Genomic DNA, 26,863 nt, shown 5'->3' with positions numbered 1-26,863 from the left:
GTTCTGTATGGGTGTATATTGTACTGTATGGTTCTGTATGGGTGTGTATTGTACTGTATGGTTCTGTATGGGTGTATATTGTACTGTATGGTTCTGTATGGGTGTATATTGTTCTGCATGGGTGTAAATTGTTCTGCATGGTTCTTTATGGGTGTTTATTCTGTATGGGTGTATATTGTTCTGTATTGGTGTATATTGTTCTGTATGGGTGTATATTGTTCTGTATGAGTGTAAATTGTTCTGTATGGGTGTATATTGTTCTGTATAGGTGTATATTGTTCTGTATGGGTGTATATTGTTCTGTATGGTTCTGTACAGGTGTATATTGTTCTGTATAGGTGTATATTGTTCTGTATGGGTGTATATTGTTCTGTATGGTTCTGTACAGGTGTATATTGTTCTGTATAGGTGTATATTGTTCTGTATGGGTGTATATTGTTCTGTATGGTTCTGTACAGGTGTATATTGTTCTGTATGGGTGTATATTGTACTGTATGTTCTGTATGGGTGTATATAGTTCTGTATGAGTGTAAATTGTTCTGTATGGGTGTATATTGTGCTGTATGGGTGTATATTGTTCTGTATGGTTCTGTATGAGTGTAAATTGTTCTGTATGGGTGTATATTGTTCTGTATCGGTGTATATTGTTATGTATGAGTGTATATTGTTCTGTATGGTTCTGTATGGGTGTATATTGTTCTGTATGGGTGAGTATTGTTCTGTATGTGTGTATATTGTACTGTATGGGTGTATATTGCACTGTATGGTTCTGTATGGGTGTATATTGTTCTGTATTGGTGTATATTGTTCTGTATGGGTGTATATTGTTCTGTATGGTTCTGTTTGAGTAAAAAATTGTTCTGTATGGGTGTATATTGTTCTGTATGAGTGTATATTGTACTGTATGGTTCTGTATGGGTGTATATGGTACTGTATGGTTCTGTATTGGTGTATATTGTTCTGTATGGGTGTATATTGTTCTGTATGAGTGCGTATTGTTCTGTATGAGTGCGTATTGTTCTGTATGGGTGTATATTGTTCTGTATGGGTGTATATTGTTCTGTATGGGTGTATATTGCTCTGTATGGGTGTATATTGTACTGTATGGTTCTGTATGGGTGTATATTGTACTGTATGGTTCTGTATGAGTGCGTATTGTTCTGTATGGGTGTGTATTGTACTGTATGGTTCTGTATGGGTGTATATTGTACTGTATGGTTCTGTATGGGTGTGTATTGTACTGTATGGTTCTGTATGGGTGTATATTGTACTGTATGGTTCTGTATGGGTGTATATTGTTCTGCATGGGTGTAAATTGTTCTGCATGGTTCTTTATGGGTGTATATTCTGTATGGGTGCATATTGTTCTGTATGGGTGCGTATTGTTCTGTATGGGTGTATATTGTTCTGTATGAGTGTAAATTGTTCTGTATGGGTGTATATTGTTCTGTATAGGTGTATATTGTTCTGTATAGGTGTATATTGTTCTGTATGGTTCTGTACAGGTGTATATTGTTCTGTATGGGTGTATATTGTTCTGTATGGGTGTATATTGTTCTGTATAGGTGTGTATTGTACTGTATGGTTCTGTATAGGTGTATATTGTTCTGTATAGATGTATATTGTTCTGTATGGGTGTATATTGTGCTGTATGGTTCTGTACAGGTGTATAATGTTCTGTATGGGTGTGTATGGTTCTGTATGAGTGTAAATTGTTCTGTATGGGTGTATATTGTTCTGTATGGGTGTATATTGTTCTGTATAGGTGTATATTGTTCTGTATAGGTGTATATTGTTCTGTATGGGTGTATATTGTTCTGTATGGTTCTGTATGAGTGCGTATTGTTTTGTATGGGTGTATATTGTTATGTATGAGTGCGTATTGTTCTGTATGGGTGTATATTGTTCTGTATGGGTGTATATTGTTCTGTATGGGTGCGTTTTGTTCTGTATGGGTGCGTTTTGTTCTGTACAGGTGTATATTGTTCTGTATGGGTGTATATTGTACTGTATGTTCTGTATGGGTGTATATGGTTCTGTATGGTTCTGTATGAGTGTAAATTGTTCTGTATGGGTGTATATTGTTCTTTATAGGTGTATATTGTTCTGTATGGTTCTGTACAGGTGTATATTGTTCTGTATGGGTGTATATTGTTCTGTATGGGTGTATATTGTTCTGTATAGGTGTATATTGTTCTGTATGGGTGTATATTGTTCTGTATGAGTGCGTATTGTTCTGTATGGGTGTATATTGTTCTGTATGGGTGTATATTGTTCTGTATGGGTGCGTATTGTCCTGTATGGGTGTATATTGTTCTGTATGGGTGTATATTGTTCTGTATGGGTGCATATTGTTCTGTATGGGTGCGTATTGTCCTGTATGGGTGTATATTGTTCTGTATGGGTGCGTATTGTCCTGTATGGGTGCGTATTGTTCTGTATGGGTGCGTATTGTCCTGTATGGGTGCGTATTGTTCTGTATGGGTGCGTATTGTTCTGTATGGGTGCGTATTGTTCTGTATGGGTGCGTTTTGTTCTGTATGGTTCTGTATGACCGTATATTGTTCTCTATGAGTGTGTATCATTCTGTGTGTGGGGGCACAGCAGTCTGAAATGTGTGTGTGTGGGGGGGGGGGGGCAAAGCAGCCTGAAAAGGGGGGGGGGACCGCAGCCTGAAGGGGGGGGGGGCACAGCAGCCTGACGGGGGGGCACAGCAGTCTGAAGTGTGTGTGTGTGTGGGGGGGGGGGGGGGGGGGGAGAGGCAAAGCAGCCTGAAAAGGAGAACACAGCAGTCTGGGGGGAAGGCTCACACAGCAGCCTTAGGAGGTACATATCAACTACAGGTGCAGAGGGGCAATGCAGCCTGTGGAAGAGGGTGCAGCTATAGAAGGTAAAGGGCAGCAGGTACAGGGGGTTGGGGGAACAGATGCTAGTGTGTGTGTGTTTGCCTCTGTCAGCCCAGCCCAGCAGACAGCCCTCTCCTCTCTGTCCCGACCTCCCTCCTATCTACAACCCGAAGTACCTGCATTATAGCTGCTGAGCAGAGAGCAGGACAGGAGGAGGATGGTCAGGGAGCAGGAGCCTGGAGCTGGAGGTTAGCAGCCAGCCTCCTCCTCTCCACACTGTGTAATACAGGAAGTCCCGGGCCAGGAGGAACATGGGAGGTACACAGGGGGCGGGGCTTAACGGGGGCGGGGCTTAACGGGGGCGGGGAGCAGCTTCAGCTGCAACTGGCATCACAGAGCGGCCCTGCAGCACAGGCAGAGAGGAGAGCGCTGGGGCGGTAAGCAGCCTCAGTGCGGCCCTGTAATGTACTGGGGAAGGCCGGCCCGGGGGGCAGATGCCACCCTGCCCCCCGGCCCAGCCCGCCCCTGGCTGAGGTGGTGGAGACTGGTGGGTAATAGGGCTGAGGTGGTGGAGACTGGTGGGTAATAGGGCTGAGGTGGTGGAGACTGGTGGGTAATAGGGCTGAGGTGGTGGAGACTGGTGGGTAATAGGGCTGAGGTGGTGGAGACTGGTGGGTAATAGGGCTGAGGTGGTGGAGACTGGTGGGAAACAGAGAAGATTAGGAAACAATGAGGTTGTAGAGGTCAGAACCTTTTGGCCATGGGCAATGTCATCGATATAAGTGGGAGCTGTGTAATAATGAGGATGTATTATAGAGTACCAAGTCCCAGACACTGTACAACATGATAATACACCTCAGCTGCTGCAGAACCTCATAATACACCTCAGCTGCTGCAGAACCTCATCATACACCTCAGCTGCTGCAGAACATCATAATACACCTCAGCTGCTGCAGAACATCATAATACACCTCAGCTGCTGCAGAACATCATACTACATCTCAGCTGCTGCAGAACATCATACTACACCTCAGCTGCTGCAGAACATCATACTACACCTCAGCTGCTGCAGAACATCATAATACACACTGCAGCTGCTGCAGAACCTCATAATACACCTCAGCTGCTGCAGAACCTCATACTACACACCTCAGCTGCTGCAGAACATCATCATACACCTTAGCTGCTGCAGAACCTCATAATACACCTCAGCTGCTGCAGAACATCACACTACACCTCAGCTGCTGCAGAACCTCATCATACACCTCAGCTGCTGCAGAACCTCATCATACACCTCAGCTGCTGCAGAACATCACACTACACCTCAGCTGCTGCAGAACCTCATCATACACCTCAGCTGCTGCAGAACCTCATCATACACCTCAGCTTCTGCAGAACCTCATCATACACCTCAGCTGCTGCAGAACATCATAATACACACCACAGCTGCTGCAGAACATCATAATACACCTCAGCTGCTGCAGAACCTCATCATACACCTCAGCTGCTGCAGAACATCATAATACACCTCAGCTGCTGCAGAACATCATAATACACCTCAGCTGCTGCAGAACCTCATCATACACCTCAGCTGCCGCAAAACGTCATATTACACCTCAGCTGCTGCAGAACATCATAATACACCTCAGCTGCTGCAGAACATCATAATACACACCGCAGCTGCTGCAGAACATCATAATACACCTCAGCTGCTGCAGAACCTCATCATACACCTCAGCTGCTGCAGAACATCATAATACACCTCAGCTGCCTTTGAACCTCATAATACACCTCAGCTGCTGCAGAACATTATAATACACATCAAAGCCAGCTTCTTAATATATAATACACTGTGATGATCAAAAAGAGGTTCTGCAGCAGCTGTTGTGTATTACATGGGGTTGTATCTTTTATTTTAAGGAGTCCAGTCACCTATATCCATACACAGGAATATTTTTTTTTTTTTTTTTGCTCCTCTTATCACTTACAGTAGGGAGGGGAAGGAAATATAAATACATATATATATATATATATAGAAACTGGCTCAGTTGCCCCTAGCAACCAATCAGATTCCACCTTTCATTCCTCACAGACTCTTTGGAAATTGAAAGGTGGAATCTGATTGGTTGCTAGGGGCAACTGGGCCAGTTTCACTTTAAACCATGGTTGATAAATCTCTCCCTATATGCCTCAGAGTTTTATCCTTTTTTTCAGCCTTAGGTCCCGTTCCCACTGAGGAAAGGTAGCGGAATTCCGCTACCTTTGCTCAGTGGGAACGGGGGCCTTTGCTAAAACACAAGACGGAGATAAAACGATACGCTAATAACGCAGAATATGGCAGACGAGAAAGGGTTAACGGCAGAAACAAAGAGCTACGCAGAAGAGTTTCTTAAGAGGCCTGAACTTTATGAGATTTATGGATATGATACATTGTTCCCTAAAGGAGGGAAAAAATGAAGAGTCAGATTTTTCTTGCTTTGGCTAATCCCCCCATCCATCCTAATAAATGTTCTCTATCCCTTCCTATAGAATACAGTCGATCCCTACTCTGGAGGGAATAACAAGCTGACCATATTATCCAGGTAATTCTGGGATTTTTCTGCTTTTGATCCGTCGGATTATACATGGCATGTGTTAGATATCTCCCGCTTCTCCGTCTTTACCCTTCCCCGTTGTTACCAGGATCGGCGCTGAGAGTCACACGAGTGGATATCATAATTGTTATTGATTGTCGGCGCTGATTTATTGGATTCAGTTGTTTCTTATTTTAAACAATTTGTTCGTCTCTGATCCACAGCTCTGACTTGAACTTGAATGATGATGTATTTTATTCCAGGCTACTGACATCCAGAAGGAGATTTGAAAACCCTGGCAACTTTTCTATGGAAAGAGCGCCACTCTTGTCTGTGGTAGGGTGCGGCATTGCAGCTCAGCCTTATGCAGGGGAATGTGGCTGACCCGCAATACCAGATAGAGTCTATGCAAAAGAGTTGCGCTGTACATTAAAGAAGAACTCCGAGTAAAAGAAAAAAAATCTTTAAATCAACCTTCCCATCTATGCCATTCTCCATTAAAGGGGTAGTGCAGCGCTAAACAATTATTCACCAAAAATAACACACTTTACAAAGTTATACAACTTGTAATGTATGTTATGTATGTGAATGGCCCCCTTCCCCGTGTTTCCCCCCACCCACGCCAGACCCGGACGTGTGATGTACTATACTCACCTGATTCGTGTCGACCCCCGTCCACCATCTTGGGACAATGATGTCATCTTCGGGCAGCCGGCCGAACCGCACCATCCGTCCCTCGTGCCAGCCCCCCTCTGCCATTATGCTCAGCCAATCGCGGTTGTATAACTTTGTAATGTGTGTTATTTTGTGAATAATTGTTTAGCGCCACACTACCCCTTTAAATGGGCACTCTGGAGATATCCCCCCCCCCCCAAATAAACTGGCGTCAGAAAGTTGCATACAGTTGTAATATATTTCTATTTAAAATTCTTTAGTTTTCCCGTACTTATCCGCTGCTGTATGCCCTGCAGGAAGTGGTGTATTCTTTCTAGTCTGACACAGTGCTCTCTGCTGCCACCTCTGTCCATGTGAACTGTCCAGAGCAGCAGCAAATCCCCATAGAAAACCTCTTCTGCTTTGGACACTTCCTGACATGGACAGAGGTGGCAGCAGAAAGCACTGTGTCAGACTGGAAAGACTACACCACTTCCCGCAGGACAGACAGCAGCTGATAAGTACTGGAAGGCTAGAGATTTATAAACAGAAGTATTACAAATCTATATAACTTTCTAACACATGTTGATTTGAAAGAGAAAAAAATTTTGGAGTACCCTTTAAGCTATAGATTGCCTTTTTTAGTGGAATGGGAGTGAATGGGAATGAGCAATACAAAAGCAATACATATACAGTGCTTATTTGCACCTTAGGCTGCGTTCACACTACGTATATTTCAGTCGGTATATTTCAGTCAGTATTGTGGTCCTCATAGCAACCAAAACCAGGAGTGGATTAAAAACACAGAAAGGATCTGTTCACACAATGTTGAAATTGAGTGGATGGCCGCCATATAACGGTAAATAACGGCCATTATTTCAATACAACAGCCGTTGTTCTAAAATAACAGCAAATATTTGCCATTAAATGGCGGCCATCCACTCAATTACAACATTGTGTGGACAGATCCTTTGTGTGTTTTTAATCCACTCCTGGTTTTGGTTGCAATACTGACTGAAATATACTGACTGAAATATACATATACTGACTGAAATATACGTAGTGTGAACGCAGCCTTAAGCAGTAGGACATATATTGCAACAATCCAATTATCGCCTCTAGGTGACGGGAGCAAGGGAGACCTACGGGGTCCATATAAGTTTGCTCCAACCTTTTGGGGGGGGTAGCTCTTGTCCAAAGTCCCCCCCCCCCCCTGAGGGGTGCGTACTGTTGGCTACCTGTCCAGAGACATTGGTGTAGACACAGGAAATGGTCCTGAGCGTGGTGATTTGGCAGCCACAAGGAGTCTAGGCCCGGCCTGAAGAACAGAGGGCCCCCGACACAACCACATATCCTTGTTCACATTCACCTAAAGTCCTTTTATCATTATCCTCCACAGAATGGATCGAGGGGCATGTATGCTCCAGGCGTTTCCAGAATTCAGGACCTAACTGTCTGGAAGGACGGAGATTGAACACTTCTCTCACTAGATCACCCTTTTTGGCATTCCTACCAATGGGTATGTCTCTATGTCTCTTGTGCTTACCACTCCTTATCCTCATATCCAGTCTGACCCCATATCAGGGTGTACCCCGGGGGAAATTACCATCTACACTAGTGATGAGCGAATACTGTTCGATCGAATAGATATTCGATCGAATAGTAAGGTATTCGATCTATTGAATATTATCGAATAGTTTGCCGAATATTCCATAAAAATTCGATAAGCGTTTAAATCCCCCAGCTTCCGTTTTTTTTACCTCCAAGTGGTCGATTAGATGTTTTTCAATAATCAAATACTTGTTCCCATTAACTTTAATGGGATTGAATATTCGATCCAATATTCGAATATTCGGGAGATATTCGTACAAATATCTAATATTCGAATATTTCACTCATCACTAATCTACACCACTGATGGGGGTCAAGCATGAAGCCCTCAGGCACAAATAACCGTGACTCCACCTTTTACCCCCACATGCCCAGGATGACCACTTTTGGGCACAGCCTATATATTCCCCATTCACTTTGCAGGCCAGTTCCTGGTATTGTCCCAGCACAATGTGGACTGTTGGGGGCTGTGTGGCTCTGCGCTAAGGAGACATATGGGGTCTATTTGTATATCTCTATAGGGTCCATGTACACTGCTTATAGTCTAGCATAGACAAAGGAAGGGAGGAAACTATTATCAAGCCAGATGCTGTGATAAAAAATGGGGGCTTGTTCTATGGTGGAAGAATAAGAGAAATGGGAAAAAAAACACTGGTATTATACATAGTTTTGCCGGTTAGTTAGTATTCCTATCTGAAAAAAATTAAAAAGATTTATCTCAATATATGGTGGCAAGAGGAGCGGACATTATAGATACATGGCATACAAGGGAAGGCATGTAATGTGAGCATAGCCGTATCTACATTGTTTTTATAGAAGTTATCAAAGTAAAGAATGTAAGATATGATGTCAGGTAATTCCACAATTTTTTTTTTTTTAACAATACAATTTTCACATTTGTACCGAATAAGATCTAAGAGTTTATTCCTCCTTGTAATCAAAGCTTTGGAAATGATAACAGACAAAATAAAAACCAGTCCATTTCCTATAAAATCACAGAGACGCACGCCATACGTTACACTCACTTTTATCATCCCTTTTATTATTTCGTAGGGAAAAAAAAAAAAAAAACATTTTCAATAAGAGTCCTTAAATTTTCCATCTGGAAGTTCCCCGGGAGCTCAAAGCAATTTATGTCCTGTGATTAGTAAAGAGACGGCGACCCGGACCTGGGACACTGCGACGCTACTGTCATAGTTACGTACTGTCTATATCGTATATATATATATATATATATATATATATATATATATATATATGAATTTATTTGATTATGTTCCCTGGCTTTCGAAAAATCTATACTTTTTTTTTTTTTTTTTTTAAAAAATTGGAAGTATTTTTGCTGGGTTTGTTCTGCAGTAGTATATATTTTTTATTGAACAAGGAATTCTTTTGTAGTCTACTCTTTGATGTGAGTCGAAAGGTATGAAATGGACGCTATCCAAAAACACTTTTAATGGATGTGTCATAAGAACATCGTATCTTATAGTGTCTGGCAAGGAATAAAATATTTGGTCAATTATGCCAAGTGAATCGGTAACAAATCAAAAGTATGTATTTTGGCTCGCTCCGACCCCCCCTCCCTCCCCTTTGGGGCAGATTTTGGTAACCGTACAGTTGAAGTCATCATTACGGAGATGATGAGTGCTGCCTATTGAGACTTTCTGCTTCCAATGGGAAATGCTTGCCTTAAAGTGATCTATCACAGATCCCAAGATTTATTGCTCTTCAGATACTGGAGAAATGATTCCAATATTTCAGGTCTGGAAAATAGTGATACTGCCAGAGGTTACATAAATCTAACACAATGTTAATGACACGGCAATTACTGTGTTCTAGGTAAAGCTAAGGTTGAGCTGTATAACAGTATTGATGGCTCGCTCGCTTGACCCTAAAGTTGCTCTTTTTAAAAGCTTTCCGATTAAGGCCAACGATCCGCGTTTCACCTTCTTGTATCGATCGGAATTATTTCACTGTAATTTTCATCCATTGAAAATGCATTCATATTAAACCTACGACGTTACTAAACCTATTATCGTAAATCACGCCATCGCCGTTGGCCAATAAAAATGTATCGACCTTAATTTCACAACTTTAACAATGTATGTTAATGGGCACATGGAATTAAAATTGCGTAAGGAGCCGTAGACTGCCAGAAGCCGTAGACGACAATTAGATATTAACTAACAATCACTCTACTACAATCTTGACTTACTAAAACTTGAATGATCTACTTCTGTTTTCTTACTCTACAGACAGTTGAACAGTTGCTGATCTCCCTGAGCTCAGTGATTGTTGTGTTTTGTTGGTCTATTTTTCAATGCCCCAGTTAGCCAAAATCTTGCTCAACACTGATGAGGGGCAAATACCCCAAAACAGCTGTCTGTGGATGGATGCCTGGCTTTAGTATTTCCCTTGTCACATTGCAATACTCACAATTGAGTTAGACTTTGACGCAAAAGGGGTCACCCTGGTATTTCCCTATTTGTGTCCCAATACTCGCAACCGAGTCGAACTTAAGGGGCTACGTATCAGGGAGGGTTGGTGATGTCCCCACTGCGAGGCACTCCTTGGTAACAGGTTTTTCCTCCCTGGAGGGATATCTGGTTGTTCCCATATTTTGAGACTGGCAACCAAGGCTCCATTGACCCTTTCCCTGCATATTCTATAGACAGTTGACTTCCTTTAGAGTTGTGGTTTATATCGAGAGGATGAAACTCCATATCAAAGATCACAATAAGATAGCCCTTCCTTCTTAGCATCAGCCATCTCTTTTAAGCTGGTCCTACCTATTAGATATGTTTTGGATGACTTCATTAACATGTAACTTCTCCATTTCTTCCCAGACAAGTATCGTCATAGGAGAGAAGAATTGATAGGGGGCTTATCGGAATGACTACTGAATGACTAAAAAGTACTACCACTATTCCACTCCACTCTAGTTTACATAGTTAATACGGTTGAAAAAAGACACATGTCCATCAAGTTCAACCAAGGAGGGGATGGATACAGGGAAGGGGGAGGGGTGATAGGTTCTATACATATGCATTTATATTATTTTGGTCTAAGAACTTGTCTAGGCCGGTTTTGAAGCCCTCTACTGTTTTTGCTGTGACCAGATCCTGTGGTAGACTGTTCCACAGATTCACAGTTCTCATTGTAAAGAAGACTTGTCGCCTCCGGAGATTGAACCTTTTTTTCTCCGGGCGGAGGCAGTGCCCTCTTGTCCTTTGAGGGGGTTTTACCTGGAAGATCTTTTCCCCATATGTCTTGTAGGGGCCATTTATATATTTAAATAAGTTAATCATATCTCCCCTTAAACATCTCTTCTCCAGACTAAACAAATGTAATTCTTTTAATCTCTCCTCATAACTAAGATGCTCCATTCCCCTTATTAGTTTAGTTGCCCGTCTTTGTACCCTCTCCAGCTCTAGAACATCCTTTTTATGAATCGGGTTCCAAAACTGGACGGCACACTCCAGATGGGGCCGCACCAAAGCTTTATAAAGCGGTAATATTATATCCCTGTCCCGTGAGTCCATGCCTGTTATATACATGACAATATCCTGCTGGCCTTAGAAGCAGCTGACTGACATTGTGTGCTGTTCTGTAGTCTATTATCTACAAGTATACCCAGATCCTTCTCCATCAGTGACTCTCCCAGAGTAACTCCCCCCAGGACATATGATGCATGTGGGTTATTAGTACCCAGGTGCATAACTTTACATTTATCCACATTGAACCTCATTTGCCAAGTGGACGCCCAAACACTCAGTGTGTCTAAGTCATCCTGTAACATCTGCACATCTTCCATAGACTGTACTGTACTACAAAGCTTGGTGTCATCTGCAAAGATAGAAACATTGCTGTTAATTCCATTCTCAATATCATTAATAAACAAATTAAACAGAAGAGGGCCCAGTACTGACCCTTGGGGTACACCACTTATTACCGGGGACCATTGGGAGTAGGAATCATTGACCACCACTCTCTGGGTACGATTATTAAGCCAGTTTTCAATCCAGTTACACATTAAACTTTCCAAACCGATAGACTTTAACTTACCCATCAGACGTCCATGAGGAACTGTGTCAAACGCTTTAGCAAAATCCAGGTACACGATATCCACAGCTGCGCCCCCATCCAGGCTTCTACTCACCTCTTCGTAGAAACATATCAGGTTGGTTTGACAGCTTCTGTCCTTAGTATGGTGTCATGATGTCTCTTAAACTTGAAAAGGGGTCTAAGAAACCCCGAAACAACATTGTTCGAGATCGCAATAAAAAAACTTGTTTATATACATCCTTCTGAGCCTGTGGCACCATAAAGCGGCGGATACTCCATCTCCTCTCTGGGCCTACCACTCTTTAGCACCGTATAGGATACTTCCATTACCTGGCTTCTCGTTGCCACAGATTCCGGCCTACCTAGGAGCACGACTGCTTGAGTGTCTTTCATGCTCTACTAGATGTTGTGCTCTTAGCGTAACATCCATAGGTGAGTCTAATCTGAGCTCACTTACATCCTTCTATTATTAAATTGTTTTCACGCTATGGTGTGCCCTATGTTTTGTTTTAGCCTTCGCTCTCGTTGACAGAACTGAGGGCTACCCCTGTGACTTCATTGACCTCACCTCCAGATGTCTTGGCTGTCAGGGACCCAGGTTGCATCTGCAGAGTGAGAAGTTGAAATACAGATAAAGGTCAATAGGCTGCCAGCTATCACAGGAGCCTCCAAGAAAGGGTGTTCCGGGAAATAGAATGGCCATCTAACCAAGTCAGAAAAATATTATTTTTTTTGTGCAACTTCTAACAAGACGGTATTTAAGGACCATTCTTAGAGGGACAATATTAGGTGAAGCTGGGTTAGTTAGTAGTTAGTAGTGTTCAGGTTTGGCACTGTTCTCCAAACCTGAACGCTCAGTATTTGACTCCTAGTAGCTGCAAAGGTTAGATGAAGCCCTAGGAAGTCTTGGAAAACATGGATACAGGCATAGGCCATAGGCTGTACCCATGTGCATCCAACTTCTGCAGCTGCGGGGAGTCAAATACTGAGCCTTCAGGTAACCAAAACCAAACTGTTCGGCTTCTCCGGTCAACTTTCCGTGTTAGGGCTTAGATTTCCTAATTTTGCCTTGAATCCAAAGCTAAAAATATATGGATGAGCAACAATGAATTACAATAAGGGGCCGGTCTGTGCGTGGATTTGCTGCCACATGTAGCAAACACCTGTGGTTTTGATGCCCACTTTAGCTATGGATGATGAATATAGCCCTAAACAACATTACCACCAAGTTTGCATTGTGTTCTATGTATCCTAGGGGGCAGGGCCAAGATGTCCCAATAAAGACGCATCTAATTTGAATAGATACTGTGTAATGTTTCATGTCACCTGTGGTGGCGCTGCAGGGAAATTGAACACTAATTATTAGACATCCCCCTAGCAGGGCTCCCTGTAATCAGCTGCTTTTCAGGGGTGGGTGAGATGCTTGTTTGCAGCCAGGGCTGCCATAAAGGAAACCATCTTGCTCCACATGGCCTCATTTGATTCAGTGCAGTCTTGTTGCTGTTTTAGTAATTTTACTTTTCAGCTATCTCTTTTTTTAAATTGTTGCTGACAAGTTGAGTTCTTTCCAGTGATGTGCACAGAATTTGCAGCAATAGAAATTTACCAGAAATGTAACACCTCTGGAGCAATGTTAATGATTCTAGCAGATGAGATTGTGTACGTTCTGGAGACTTGAATATTTTCTCTCCCGGGTCCTCGGTGAACGGAGACAAGATGAAAACAGAATGAGGCGTGTAAGATATATATATATATATATATATATATATATATATATATATATATATACATATATATATATTCATAGCTATAAGTGGTACGGCGGTAACAGTAGAACCCAGGTCCTGGTACCAAAGGGGATACCTGTACCACTCAGCAGAGCTGATGTCAGCACGGGGCTTATACGGGCAAGTACACCTCCAGCAACTCCAGGGGCCCAGAGAGGGAGAGGGGCCCGGTGTTCTGATGTTCAACCATTTCAAGAAGACAAAGAAGGAGCAGAACCTGCGAGCGTCCTGCAGAGAGAGAGAGGGATGAAGGACCTGATCAAATTATTGAAAGGTCCTCAATACTATAGTGTTGAGATCGGCTCAGCAGAGTGGAAGAGGGAGAAGTTCTGTGTGTAGGTGTGTGTGTCAGTCAGTAAATGTGTGTCAGTCAGTAAGTGTGTATGTCGGTCAGTAAGTGTGTGTCAGTCAGTAAATGTGTGTCAGTCAGTAATCTGAGTCAGTGTGTGTGTCAGTCAGTAATGTGTGTGTGTGTATGTCAGTAAGTTAGTGTGTTTGTGTCAGTCAGTAATCTGTATGAGTCAGTAAGTGTGTGAGTGTGTCAGTCAGTAATGTGTGTGTCAGTCAGTAGTGTGTGTATGTCAGTAAGTGAGTGTGTGTTTGTGTCAGTCAGTAATGTGTGTGTCGGTGTGTCAGTCAGTAATCTGTGTCAGTAGTGTGTGTGTTTGTCAGTCAGTAACTGCATCAGTGTGTCGGTCAGTAATCTGTGTCAGTCAGTAAATGTGTGTCAGTCAGTGTGTGAGTGTCACTCAGTGTCAGTAATGTGTATGTCAGTAAGTGTCTGTGTCAATAATGTGTGTTTGTGTATGTTAGTGGTGTCTCAAGTGATTGTGCATAATGTGTGGATGATGGGTGCATAGTGGCTGGATGGATGGATGGATGAGGGGCCCGCTGAGGCTCTGTCGCCCAAGGGCTCACAAAAACCTGGAGTCGGTCCTTCCAGTCAGTGTCACACATGGTACTTGCTCAGTCAGGGGCCCTGTTCAGGTTCTGCTTTGAAGCCCTGGGTTTTCATGTTACACCTCTATATATACAATGCAGTAGCTAACAATGAGCCTTCTAAAGGTATCTCACAACATCATTTGCATTATAATGCCTAAAAAGCATAAGCAATCTTCTTCGTAATTGTTGCTCGCAGATCAGAGAAACCATTAACAACCTTTGCTAGTATTCCCATGGAAATAACATTTAAGGAAAGGCTGCTAAGGCCACGGCCTAGGTCAAGGCTATTTAAAGGGCAGCTTGAAAGCCACCAAGCATTGCATGCAAGCCACCTGCTGTGATTGTGATCTTTGCATTGTTAATGGACACAACAGACCGCCGAGAAAGCCCATGACCCAGAAGCCGCATCACTATGAATGGGGAGGAAGAGGAGGGGGTGATTTCATTTAGAGATGGTTGGTTGGAACAGATAAACCTTCTCCTGCTTGTATCTGATATACATGTGGCTGAGCTAATAAGAAAGGGATTTGGGTTTTAGAAAATGGAGAAAAATTCAGATAAGACTATTCTGTTGTGAGGACGTTATTGTCTGGGACGTTGTAGGAAGCTGCACTGGGGAATGATAAGGAATGGGGCACCTGATAACAATAGTGACATACTAAGTAATGTTAGTAAACTTCAGTCCTGGTCTTTGGATGTGTGCCAAAACCACAACATAAAAAAAAAAAAAAAAAAAAAAAAAACTGCCAAAAGTAGAGATGATTCAAGGATTTTTTGGCATTTGAATAATTGTGGCTGTATCCAACTTCTTCAGCCACGGATGCGGATGAATGCTTGGGTTACACTTATCTCTAGGCAAAATTTCTGGTGAAAACTTACACTATACAATAAATATACCCTACCAGATCATCATAAAATAATCTATCTGTACAGAGGTTGTCCATATAAGGGCATAAGGACATCCCAGGAGGATCCACTCTTAGGACCCGCCCTCTAGGAGCCAGACTCTCTTCAGTTGTCTATATATCACTGAGACGGTCATTCTAAACGGTTGATGTGTAACACTGCTGAAATCCTAGCTGTTTTTATGAATTTATGGAAGAGCATGGCTGCCTCTAGCGAAATATATTAAGATTTACAGTACAGAAATATTGCTGATCTATTAAAGGGTCACTATATGTGGGCAGAAGGATACAGCATTTAAAGTGATGGAAAGTCTGTAGCCCACTGTGGGGAAGTCTATGGCAATTCCTTAGGCTTTAGCAGCCGGATAGTAATAGTTAAGGTCCCATACACTTTAGACTTTGAATGGCTAAAAAAAATTCTTTTAAATAAATTGGTGCCAGCCTAGAGAGCGGGAGAGGTTTTCTATGGGGATTTGGGGATGCTCTGGACAGTTCCTGACACAGACAGAGGTTGCAGCAGAGAGCACTGTGTCAGACTGGAAAAAATATGCCACTTCCTGCAGGACATACAGCAGCTAAAAAGTACTGGAAGACTTGACATTTTTTAAAAGAAGTAAATTACTAATTGACGTACTATACTTGCATAACTGAAGATTAGTGGTTACAAATCCCTGTTGGCGTGTAACACGTTACCAAGGAGGATGCCACCGTTACAGAGAAAACATCGCCTCAGCAATGTAGTGGACTTACACGCATAGATGATTGGAGAAAATATTTATCACATCCTTACTGGTAGTTTGCACTATTTTATTGAAGCTTTATGTTAGTAGATAAAATTTATACGATTCCGGGAAACATCTTTAATGGTTATTCTTGACAGCGATACATTTCTGGATATTAAATCTTGGAATTTTTTCAAATATTTTACTGACTACGATTCTCAGTATCTGTTCTCTACTGTCCTTCACTGCTCTTATGGTTCTCATCTGGTCCTAGGTATGTAACGCTGGCCATACACTAAGATAGCTGACACACATTCATTCTCCAGTCAGCTGGCTCCTCTGTATATATGCACGCTCGGCTGAGTATACATATGATCTCAAAGAAAAGAGAGAAAAAATCTAGGGGCTTGGTGATGGGGATCTCCCTGGTGCTACTACTCCCATCATCTGCCCATACTATGAGCAGATGATGGGAGTAGTAGTAGTGTCTATCTGTCCCACTGCACCAAGCAGGGAGGGAGGGAGGAGGTAGTTAGATGCACCGGCACCTCTGTCCCTCCCTGCTCTGTGCTCGCATTTGAGGAGCAAGTGTCCCTGCTACCCCAAATTATTCCTTAAACATAGGCCATCAATAAAGGGTAGTTTTTACATTACATTACATCTTCTATAGACTTCAATACAGTCCATAGACTTCTACATATACTGCGCCCCCTGATGGACACTCCATAGGAATTACACCTGATTCGTGACGTCACGTTTTTTGAGAGAATTTGAACACTCCATGATCTACTAAATTAAGGATTTCCTATAATTAATGTACATTAGAAATTTGTCTAACTTTCCATAAGAAATAACATATTAAAAAATTCTTTGGGCCAAACTTTTCCTTTAAGAGCGAGTAGAAAGGCAAAACTTTACCCTCCGGGGCCTTGAAAGTAGGTTATAGTACTAATTCCAGAATGTAAATCATGGTACGGGGCACCCTATGAAACTGAAACATTCTGGTATTTCCTAGCCTGATCATAAAGTGTAAATAAGCGCTGATCTGTTAGATCGGAGCTCGTTTACTAAGCAATTACTCGAGATGACTATCGGGAAGCAAGGGCTGCATGGACATCGTTAATGATGTCCGTGCAGCCCTTGCCTTTAATATAAAATAATAAAGTATATAGTTACCTTACCACATTCCCTGGTGTTCTCGGGCCTTCCCTGGTCTCTGCAGTCTTCTGTTTCCTTCTGGGCCTGTCTTGGCCAGTGATTGGCTGAGCAGCTGAGTGCAGACAGAGAGCTGCAGAGACCTGTCTGTCTGAATATATTTAATTTTTTTTTTCCCCCTATGTTTTCTATGTTTAAGTCAACTTTATATATATAGATCTATCTGTTCCAATTGGTCCATGCTCCCACCGCTCCGATTCTTGGTCATTTATCTGCTCAAAAAAAAAGAGACCAAACACAGAAAGTGCCATCTTTTTGCACGCTCACAGACATGACTTCGAATTGACTTAAAAACCATTCCTGAGCATGAATGGAGTGGGACACTGCTGCATGTCCACATTCAATAACAGAAAATCCTGGGGGTGCTCACATTGTATGGTCAGCTCTCCTGTCACTCTGCACCAAAACCTCTGTAATCACACAGCGACATTATACTGACTGAATTGTTACATAACAAAGAGCATTGTCTCCTGGTAAGCTGCAAAACTGAGAATAGAATAGAATTAGCAGAGGTTATGCTGCATTTACACGAAACGATAATTGGCCCGATCGTACGATTAACGATGTCGGAGTAACATTTTTTTTTTTTCATAACGATCAGCGTTTAGACGGTACGATTTATCGTAGGGAAATTCGTTTTGCGATCACTTAAGCCTATCTCACACATTGGTTAAACCGTCGAACGACTGTTTACACGGAACGATCTGTGCATTTTTTGCAAACGACAAGCGACGATTTTAGAACATGTTGTAAGATCAAAATGAACGATTTCTCGTTCGTCGTTTGATCGATCGCAGCATTATCGTTCGATTATCGTTCGAATCCGATCGTTATCGTGCAAATTTGCACGATAATCGTTCCGTGTAAACGCAGCATTAGGGTATAAACCCACACACCGTATACGCAGCATACTTACTGCTGCAATATGCAGCAAATACGCAAATAACTGAACACAGCATCAAATCTTCACCATCAAATCTGCTGCGTATTTGCTGCGTATTTGCTGCGTATTTGGTGTGTGGGTTTGTACTCTTAATAATATAAATAGCCTCAGTTAATTGCCCTCAGCTGAAATATAACCTGCATGATGGATAGGTGTCTTTCCTTGTCCTTAAAGGACTGGGACTTCCTGTGTTTTGAACAGAGAAAAGACTAAGTATCAGCACAGAGGCAGCGTGGAGCACAGTTTGGCCATATGTATAATGTTGATTTAAACATAAAAAATTTAACGTTCGTAAAATAAATAAACTAATAAATAGTGACAGGTACGTTGTCCCTACCCTAGGTACAGTCTGCTATATGATACTAGAATTTAACCCTTGATTGCTGCTGGTCACATTTCCCGTAAGGATTTTAAAGCTCTGTGCAGGCTATATACTCAGTGCCAAGTAAGGAATTGGACCCCATCCAGTAAGATCAGGACGGATCCTGCACAGAGCTGTAATTGTGTGCAATGGAGCTGAGTAAAAGTAGTTATACCGCTGCTTGCAATACTGCACTTCTGTTATCGACACGGTGGACGGCCCGTTCCTGATATTGCTGCAGGGTCCTGTGAATTCTATTTTTCACCCCTGTCCATTTAGAGCAAAGCCGCATACAGGATGAATCTCAGCTCTGGAGGATTTCACATAGGCAATAATAGTTTGAATATTAATGTTTGTTGTATGACTTTATTATAGTTAGGTAACAGGTCACGGTCCTAGTATGGTGAGGTATGGAAACCAGTCAATAATACAGATCAATAAAAATTGAATATCCAGACATCGGCCTCTAATCTCCAATATATGAAACAGGACACTAAACATATAGATAGAATACATGAACAACAAATACAATAATCAATATATCAGCTCAAAGTCCCAAAAGAGCAATTCATCATATTCTACAATCAGTTACCTATAGTACAAACCTCCTTTTGCTCTTCACTTACCAAACACGTATAGCCCCTCTATTACTTGTATAGAAGCTGGTGGGCTCCTCCAGTCATAGTGGGTCCAGATATAGCTGCAACCTCTGTGCTCTGTTCTTTGAATTTGTGTTCTTTTTGGCCCCTAGTCACATGACCTTAGAAATTTATGGGGCCACACTGTAACTCTATATATAGGCCTCTTATATTTTGTGTGGAAACATACAGAGCATTTACTGTACCAGGCTGAGACTTGTTCCATAGAGATGTTTCTTAGCATGTAGAATACCTCAATAATATGATGCCATATGGATGTACCGTATACTGGCACATGGAGCACATAGGTCTCCATAGTACATATCTGTGGTATACGAGTTGCTCTACACCAAGGATTGGGAACCTTCGTCCCTCCAGCTGTTGTAAAACTATAATTCCCACCATGCCTGGACAACCAAAGGCCTTATATTGGGCCACTGTACTAAGATAAATGACAGTTTTCTAAACGATGAGACCCCGACCGATACTTCAAAAGTTTTTATTTTTTAAAACACAGGTGCACTTTAAGACCTGCTCCTAGGACTGCCTAGTGCCTACAAAATACCAGATATTGGGTCGGCGGCTGGTGGCGCTGGTGGGAGGGACATAATGAACTATAATTACTCACCTGTCCCTGTGCCTCTCAAGTGCCAGATTGCCGCGCCAGGACCTCTTCTGAGCTAACATTGCAACCTGTTTGATGGACTGGCTGCTCAGCAAGTCAGTGACCGGGGCAGGGCACAGCTCCAGTCACCGATTGGCTGAGTGAGCTGTACATCAGCCACGTCTGCATTTTCCTTCATGACGTCAACCGGACTCGGGAGAAAATGCCTTCTGGAAGGGGCCCTGATGCGGCCCTTCCTGAGCAAGCGGAAAGGTAAATATTGGTTTGTTTTATGCCCCCCCAACAGCATTTTTTTCCCATTAATTCAGGGGTCAAAAGGAAGAAGAGGTCATACATCATCCAGTGGCACCTGTAGGCAAGATGGTAGCGACACGTGTTTGGCAATGGCCGAGGATGTCCAGACGAAGCCCTGGAAATTTGAAGCACTCACCACTTGGGTTACGCCTTAACAACAAAATAGGAGGGCACTGCAGCCTCACTCACACTTAATCCTCCAGCAGGAGGGAGAGGAGATAAGACGGAGCTGCTCGCTTCCACAGGAGCATCTGTACAGCTCTACAGGGTCCCTGACATGGACGGGCACCGGAGGAGAGCAGGAAGGCTTCCAGTCACCATCAGAGTTGATCAGTTAGCAGTGGGTTAACATGAGAGGGCTTTCTACTCAGTACAGGGGACTCATATTACCAAATCTTGCTCCTTTACCAAGTTCCAATTTTTTAAAAAATTATTAGCTTGTGTTGCAAATTGCTGCCAGACACACTCACTTGTAACCCAAGGTTTTACTGTACTTGTAAATGGGGGATTGACTACCTTAAAGCCCCCTGGGTCTGACTGCTGTCTTCCCCCTCAATACCTTCATCCCTGGCTGTGTTGTATTAGAAAACAAGTCTAGAATCTTAGTATTCCTCGACAAGAAGAGAAATTACGATATCTGACGGGATCATCTCCTCCCGACATCGATTAAAACTCTTGCAACACTTGTGATAAAACTTTGCAATGAAGATTCCGAACCTTCCCCTCATTCATTCTATCAGGTGCCTCCTCCTTCTAAAGTGCATCCACTATACTTAATCATCACCGAACAATAAGAGATTTTGTGCATTTATAACAATCTTCACCATGGGCGATTTTTCTAAGCCATCCTCTCTGGAAGAAGACGCCGTTGACCTTTGAGTCCGGCCTCCCGATCAGGTAACATTTTGAAAGCTTAATTAAAATATTCTATTAAAAGATTTTGAGTTGGAAAAATATAGTACACAGCGCACAGCGGGTTTAATAATTTGTCCTTTTCTTCCGATACTTGGAAACCTGGAGACTGACAAAACAAGGAAAATAGAATTGTAATCAATCAAGAGCCTTCTCCACGTGTGGCTCGGCTTCAGAAATGACGTCTAACCTAAACCTAGCAGACATCTGAAGTTCATAAATCTGCAGGTGTTCAAATAGCCTTACAGGCGAGGTCAGATAACAGATTTGCCCCGGTATGACTTTACAAGGATTTAGTACTGTATAAACAAGACTAGCTTAGCTCTTTGTTCTCCGGTGCCGAGAATACCCAGAAGCAGGAAGACTCATCTTTGATTTAACACCTTGTAAATTAGTTTAGCACCTTCATAGCCACGGGATATTAGTACAGTAAAGTACAACTAGTAGAATTAATGTACCATCTTTGGTCACAGATTCCGCCTTAATGTTCATGATGGATTTATGTTACATTTTCCCTTTCCTGCTACGATCTACGTAAAGGGTGGTGACTTCACCGAAAATAAAAATGTTGAGTTTCTCCGTTCATCTCGGAACAGTTAGATCTGGTAGTAGTTCTACTCACAATAGATAGTGGGATATATTATCTTGAAAGTTGGACGGCACTAACCGTGTAGCCAGCAAGTGATACAACTAATTCTGTTAGAGAGAAAGGTCCAAATATTAGATGTTCCAGCTAGTGGTCTTCTTGGACATGGAAGTGCCGACGTGTTTACTCTTTGAATTTAAATGGAATAATAATAATAACAATAATTTTATGGGGCTGCACGGACAGAGATGATTGACAGTCGGGAAGTGCACATTTTTTTTTATTGCAGGTACACTTTAAGACCTTCTTTCCACAATGTCTTTTTTTTGGCCGTTTGAGCCCAATTAACGGATGCTATCTTATAATGACTGCCGTTATTCGACCTCAAACGGCCATAGTAGCCATGGACTAGCCATGTGTTCAGTTGGATGCCTGAAATAGGAGACAGTTGCAGAGACTAGCTGAACCATAGGAAGCGATAATCGTCTGAATCAAGTAAATTTGGCCAATTATCGCTTTGTCGATAATTGTCGATCAGCCGATTACAATGATCATTGGCTGATCGCTTCTTTAGGTCTAGACCTAAAATTAGCAGCCACTGACCATGCTTCGCTACGCGTAATAGTGATGCACGGCCAATGGCTAACGATTAAATAAACTGTAATACTTCATCTCTCCGTCATGGCTGTAGTTTCTAAGCGGTCTCTGAGTTGACAGGCTGCTCAGCCAATCACTGGCCAAGGCGGTCCTATCCAGTGATTGGCTGAGCTCTGAAGCTTCAGCTGAGGCCCAGGGGAGGAAGCAGAAGGCAGGAGAAGACTGGGATGTTCCAGTGTCTGTGGCTGCTATAAAAACACTCAGCAGGCTGCAATTCACACCCCAACCACTGGGTGGTCACGAATAGATACACAAATCCCTGTAGCGTATCACAGATTGTTTTCTTTCTCCCAATCATTTTTTTATATATTGAGCCATGAGGACAAGTGAGGAATAATATATCTGTACATAGAGTTGAGGGGGGTCTAAAACTAAAGACTAAAATTGGGCTCCCTTCTGATGCTACCTTACTTTATCCTATAAGTGGGAAATGTGATGCATGCTTACAAAGCAAATCACTAAGAGTGAAATTAACCACTAAGTTTTGGTGCCTCTCTTGAGAATTGCAACAATCATTATTGCTGTATCTGTATAAGTGAAAAAGTTTAGTCAATGTGTTTATTTGGATACATTGGATATACTGGATACATTTGAAATTAAAACCAAGCCTAAGGACATAGTCTAAACCCCAGACGTCAAGCCTCTTTGCAATCTAGGTCCTTTGTGTTAGATCCAAATGGAAATACATGGTCCCACCTGGGATCTCTATTAGTTATAAAGGTGTTAAAAGTCTACTCCATATAGTAAAAGGTCATGGGGCTTCCTCCCCCATCAGGACCCGGCCCATAAATGTACCAAGTGCACTAAATCTCTTAGAAAATTTCTCATCTGTTTTGTGGCTACATCTCATGTATAGATCTCCTAAGCACCTGCACATCTTCCCGGGTCATCTCATCACCAAGTGAGAAATGCAGATCCCAGAGATGTGCGTCCTGTTAGCCCATATGGAAAAATAGCATAGAACGTCACTTGTGCTTAAGTACTACTATAATGCTGTGTCCTAACTAAGTCCTAAAGGATTAGGAAAAAAAAAGGCTTCCGTCTCCCCAGATTAGCACCTGTCTCAGCCTCATTTATTTTAAAACAGATGAACTGCAATAGTACAAATATATATATATATATATATATATATATATATATATATAGTATATATATATATATATATATATATATATATATATATATATATATATATATGCACATATACACCCATAGGAAGATATGGTGCTGTTTTTTTAAGGTAGCAGCCATGTTTGTTTTAATCCTGGACAACCTCTCTAAAGGGTTCATTGGCTGCTTCTGGTATTGCAGCCAAACCTTATAAAGAAGTACTTTAAGCAATTTTTGTAAAATACAGACGTGTAATTTACCTCTGGTTAAAAATGTCCAGCCTTCCAGTATTTATCAGCTGCTGTATGTCTTGCAGGAAGGGATGTATTCTTTCCAGTCTGACACAGTGCTCTCTGCTGCCACCTCTGTCAATGTCAGGAACTGTCCAGAGCAGTAGCAAATCCCCATAGAAAACCTCTCCTGCTCTGGACAATTCCTGACATGGACAGAGGGGGCAGCAGAGAGCGCTGTGTCACACTAGAAAGAATACACCATTTCCCGCAGGACATACAGCAGCTGATAAGTAGTGGAAAGATTGAGAATTTCTTTAATATAAGTAAATTACAAATCTATACAATTCATAACTAGCAAAACAAAACTTGTGGTTTATGTGATATGTTGCCTTTGCAGGTTCTATTATATCGGTAAGACAATTCGCCCAATGTATGTTACATACAGGGTACAAGTAGTTTGATACAGACTGGTATTGGAGCTCGCAGATTGAATGAGCCTATACGCCAAAAACATGAGCAATAATATGAGTATAAGAACAATACAAGATCAGAACACATTAGGGGGGGGGGGACAAGGAGAGGGGGGGGGGGAAGGCCGGAGTTCCCCTTTAAACCTATGTTCCTGTTTTTAGAGTTGCTTCTTTGGTAGGCTGTTTTCCATTATGGGCTACTTTCTTCCACGTCGCCAACACTGTTTTAGCAGGTTTGTCCAAAATTAACTGGCCAGGGTTTCATTTTGTATTGAACCAAACTTTTTGCAAAATTTAGACTGACCAGGATTCGCTCATCTCTAGTAGTCTCCAACCAATAAGCCTCCAGCTTCCGCAAACTACAACTCCCATCAGGCTTTGAGATCCTTCGGCTTTAGTTTTTTGCAGCTGCAGCCCCAAGGTTAAATATACAGGCTTAGGGGATTTCATTCATTGTGTTATTCTATAACTTTTTCATGTGCAATGTATTATTATTTGGTTGTTTTCTTTGCATGTGTTGTTAATTACTCATCTCGAAAGCGTCCAAATAATTGAATTGAAAAATTCACATAAACGAAAGTGTTGGCCCGCCTCACGTATATACATTGTATATGAAGATGTAAACACAGAAATTTTGGGTCGATCAATAAAACTCATCTAATTTAGTGCAGTCAAGACAGAATCCTCTCTAATGTTCCACATCGGTTCCTATCAATTATTTCTTCCGCGGTTTGCCGAAGGCGGCTCCAACCTCTGCTAAATTATTTAACTTTATACTAGTATGCATAGTGCCACTTCGAATTCTTCTTTACCGAATGGGTGGACATTGGAGAAAGGGCCAAGGCTAGTAGTTTGGGGCTCATTAGATGTTCTCCTGCTGAGTTGAGCGAAGGCTCTGTACATGAAAGGGGTAGCTATGCCAAGATTGTGTAATAAGTGGGCTACCATCAGAATCTTTCAGGATACCAGCACTATAAACCATATAGTCTGATCAAAGGGGGAAACATCGCTATAGGGGGTGCAGAAAGAGCAGGCACACTTGGGTTCCTGTTGGGGCCCAAAGGCTAATTAAAAAAAAAACGTAAGTAAAGTAAATGACTCATAGAAAGAGATTATATGGTAAAACTCTGGCCTCCATAAAGTTATATCCACACTGCTTATTACAGTTTAACGGAATTTATAGGGAACATGCCATTATTTTCATACTGCTAGAACCAAGAGTCATCAGAGCGGCCCCCGGTGGATTTTTCTTACCATACTGGGAATGATTGATGGATCTTTCCCTATACCCGAACAAGGTTCTCAGGGTAGGGAGAATCCACCAGGGACCACCATGATGACTCTTGGCCCTGGCAGTATGAAAATGATGACAGGTTCTTTTAATTACATGGAACGATTATCATTGGAAAAACCGTTAGGATTTAGGCCATGTTCAGACCTCGTAAGAGACCGGCCGTTCTGTGACCCGGCTGGGTCACGGAACGGCTGGACTCTTTAAAGATCATCCCAGCCGGTACTGCAGTAGCGGCCAGATGATCTTTACCGCCACAGAGTTCTGATGCAGGCTCACCCGTGCACGCCCACATCGGAACTCTCCACTGCACACTATGGAGTGAGCGTCCGGAGCCGCTTGCTCCATAGTGTGCACTGACAGGGTTTTCTGCGACCACTATTCAATGAATAGTGGCCGCAGAAAACTGACCTGTCAGTTGTTTGCGGTGCTGCTAGAGATCCCGGCCAGAGCGTAAACTTTGTGTATACACATTGGCCGGGATTCCATATATGGCAAGGTAATGTATATTTTCGTGATAATCACGGCCGTTGTTATACAAAAATGTGTGTTAACATAATGGTAATTGTTTAGTGTAATAGCAGGCAATGATTAAACAGCCAATGAGAAATCGTTCATCATTTGATAGAATCTGAACCTATTTTCATCGTTGATCGTTCACAAATCGTTTGAACATCGTTAAATGTAATAACGCGTTGTTCGGTCGTTCCTTGGTCTATCACCCAGGAAAGGACGAGCTCAAGAATGGCAGTAAGTAACGATCATCGTCCCGTCTAATAGAGTGAACGATTTAAGATGGTTTGTCATAGCGGTTGTTTCAGATCTTTTATCGTTAATCGCCCAAAAATTGTCCCATGTAATACCATCACTAGGCTGTGATCCCACTTTGAGACCATAGTGAGGAAATGCAGCTGTCTCATAATGTTGACGGCCGCAAATAATGATCGTGATCGTTATTTGTGGCCACCAATATTATGACCATAATGATACATAAGCTATGTTACCGAAGAGGGCGTAATTTTAAAATAACGGTCGCCAACAATGTTCATGAGCATTATTTATGGCTGTCATTATCAAACGACGGCTGTTATTTTGCATAAAAAGACGTTGTGTGAGCATACTCTCAAAGTGATTTCAAAAAACTTCATGTAAAGAGCCACCTGCATCCATGTGTTTTACTGTATATGTGAGCACCATGGCTCCGGCAAACAACTGATCGATGATGGAGCCAGGTGTTGGACCCAACCAACCAGATAGTCACCCCCGCCCCCCTGCTGCAGTCAGGCAGGGGTTAACTGCAGCTAAATTAAAAAAACAACAAACAGTTAACTCACCTGGGCCTGTTCCGGCCTCCGCGCGTCTTCTTCTCCGCTCCTGTTCCCGACGCAGCCATTGTGACGTACAATGACTATGCCGGGGATGA

At 42.3% G+C, this 26,863-nt stretch overlaps 1 long non-coding RNA gene across 2 annotated transcripts in view; it reads left to right on the top strand.

Annotated features, from left to right (window-relative positions):
* LOC138798848 (uncharacterized) overlaps positions 1–26,863 on the top strand; it is a 56,065-nt gene that overhangs the window by 15,272 nt on the left and 13,930 nt on the right. For both annotated transcript variants that reach the window (XR_011364187.1, XR_011364188.1), the window contains exons 2-3: positions 5,376–5,428; positions 7,473–7,592. This is a non-coding gene — a long non-coding RNA (uncharacterized lncRNA). The remainder of the gene's footprint in view (positions 1–5,375; positions 5,429–7,472; positions 7,593–26,863) is intronic.

This window comes from Dendropsophus ebraccatus, chromosome 8 (assembly GCF_027789765.1).
Source record: "Dendropsophus ebraccatus isolate aDenEbr1 chromosome 8, aDenEbr1.pat, whole genome shotgun sequence".
NCBI classification, from domain to species: Eukaryota; Metazoa; Chordata; class Amphibia; order Anura; family Hylidae; genus Dendropsophus; species Dendropsophus ebraccatus.
Note: the sequence above shows the minus strand (reverse complement) of the source record. Positions and strands in the feature narration are given on the sequence as shown.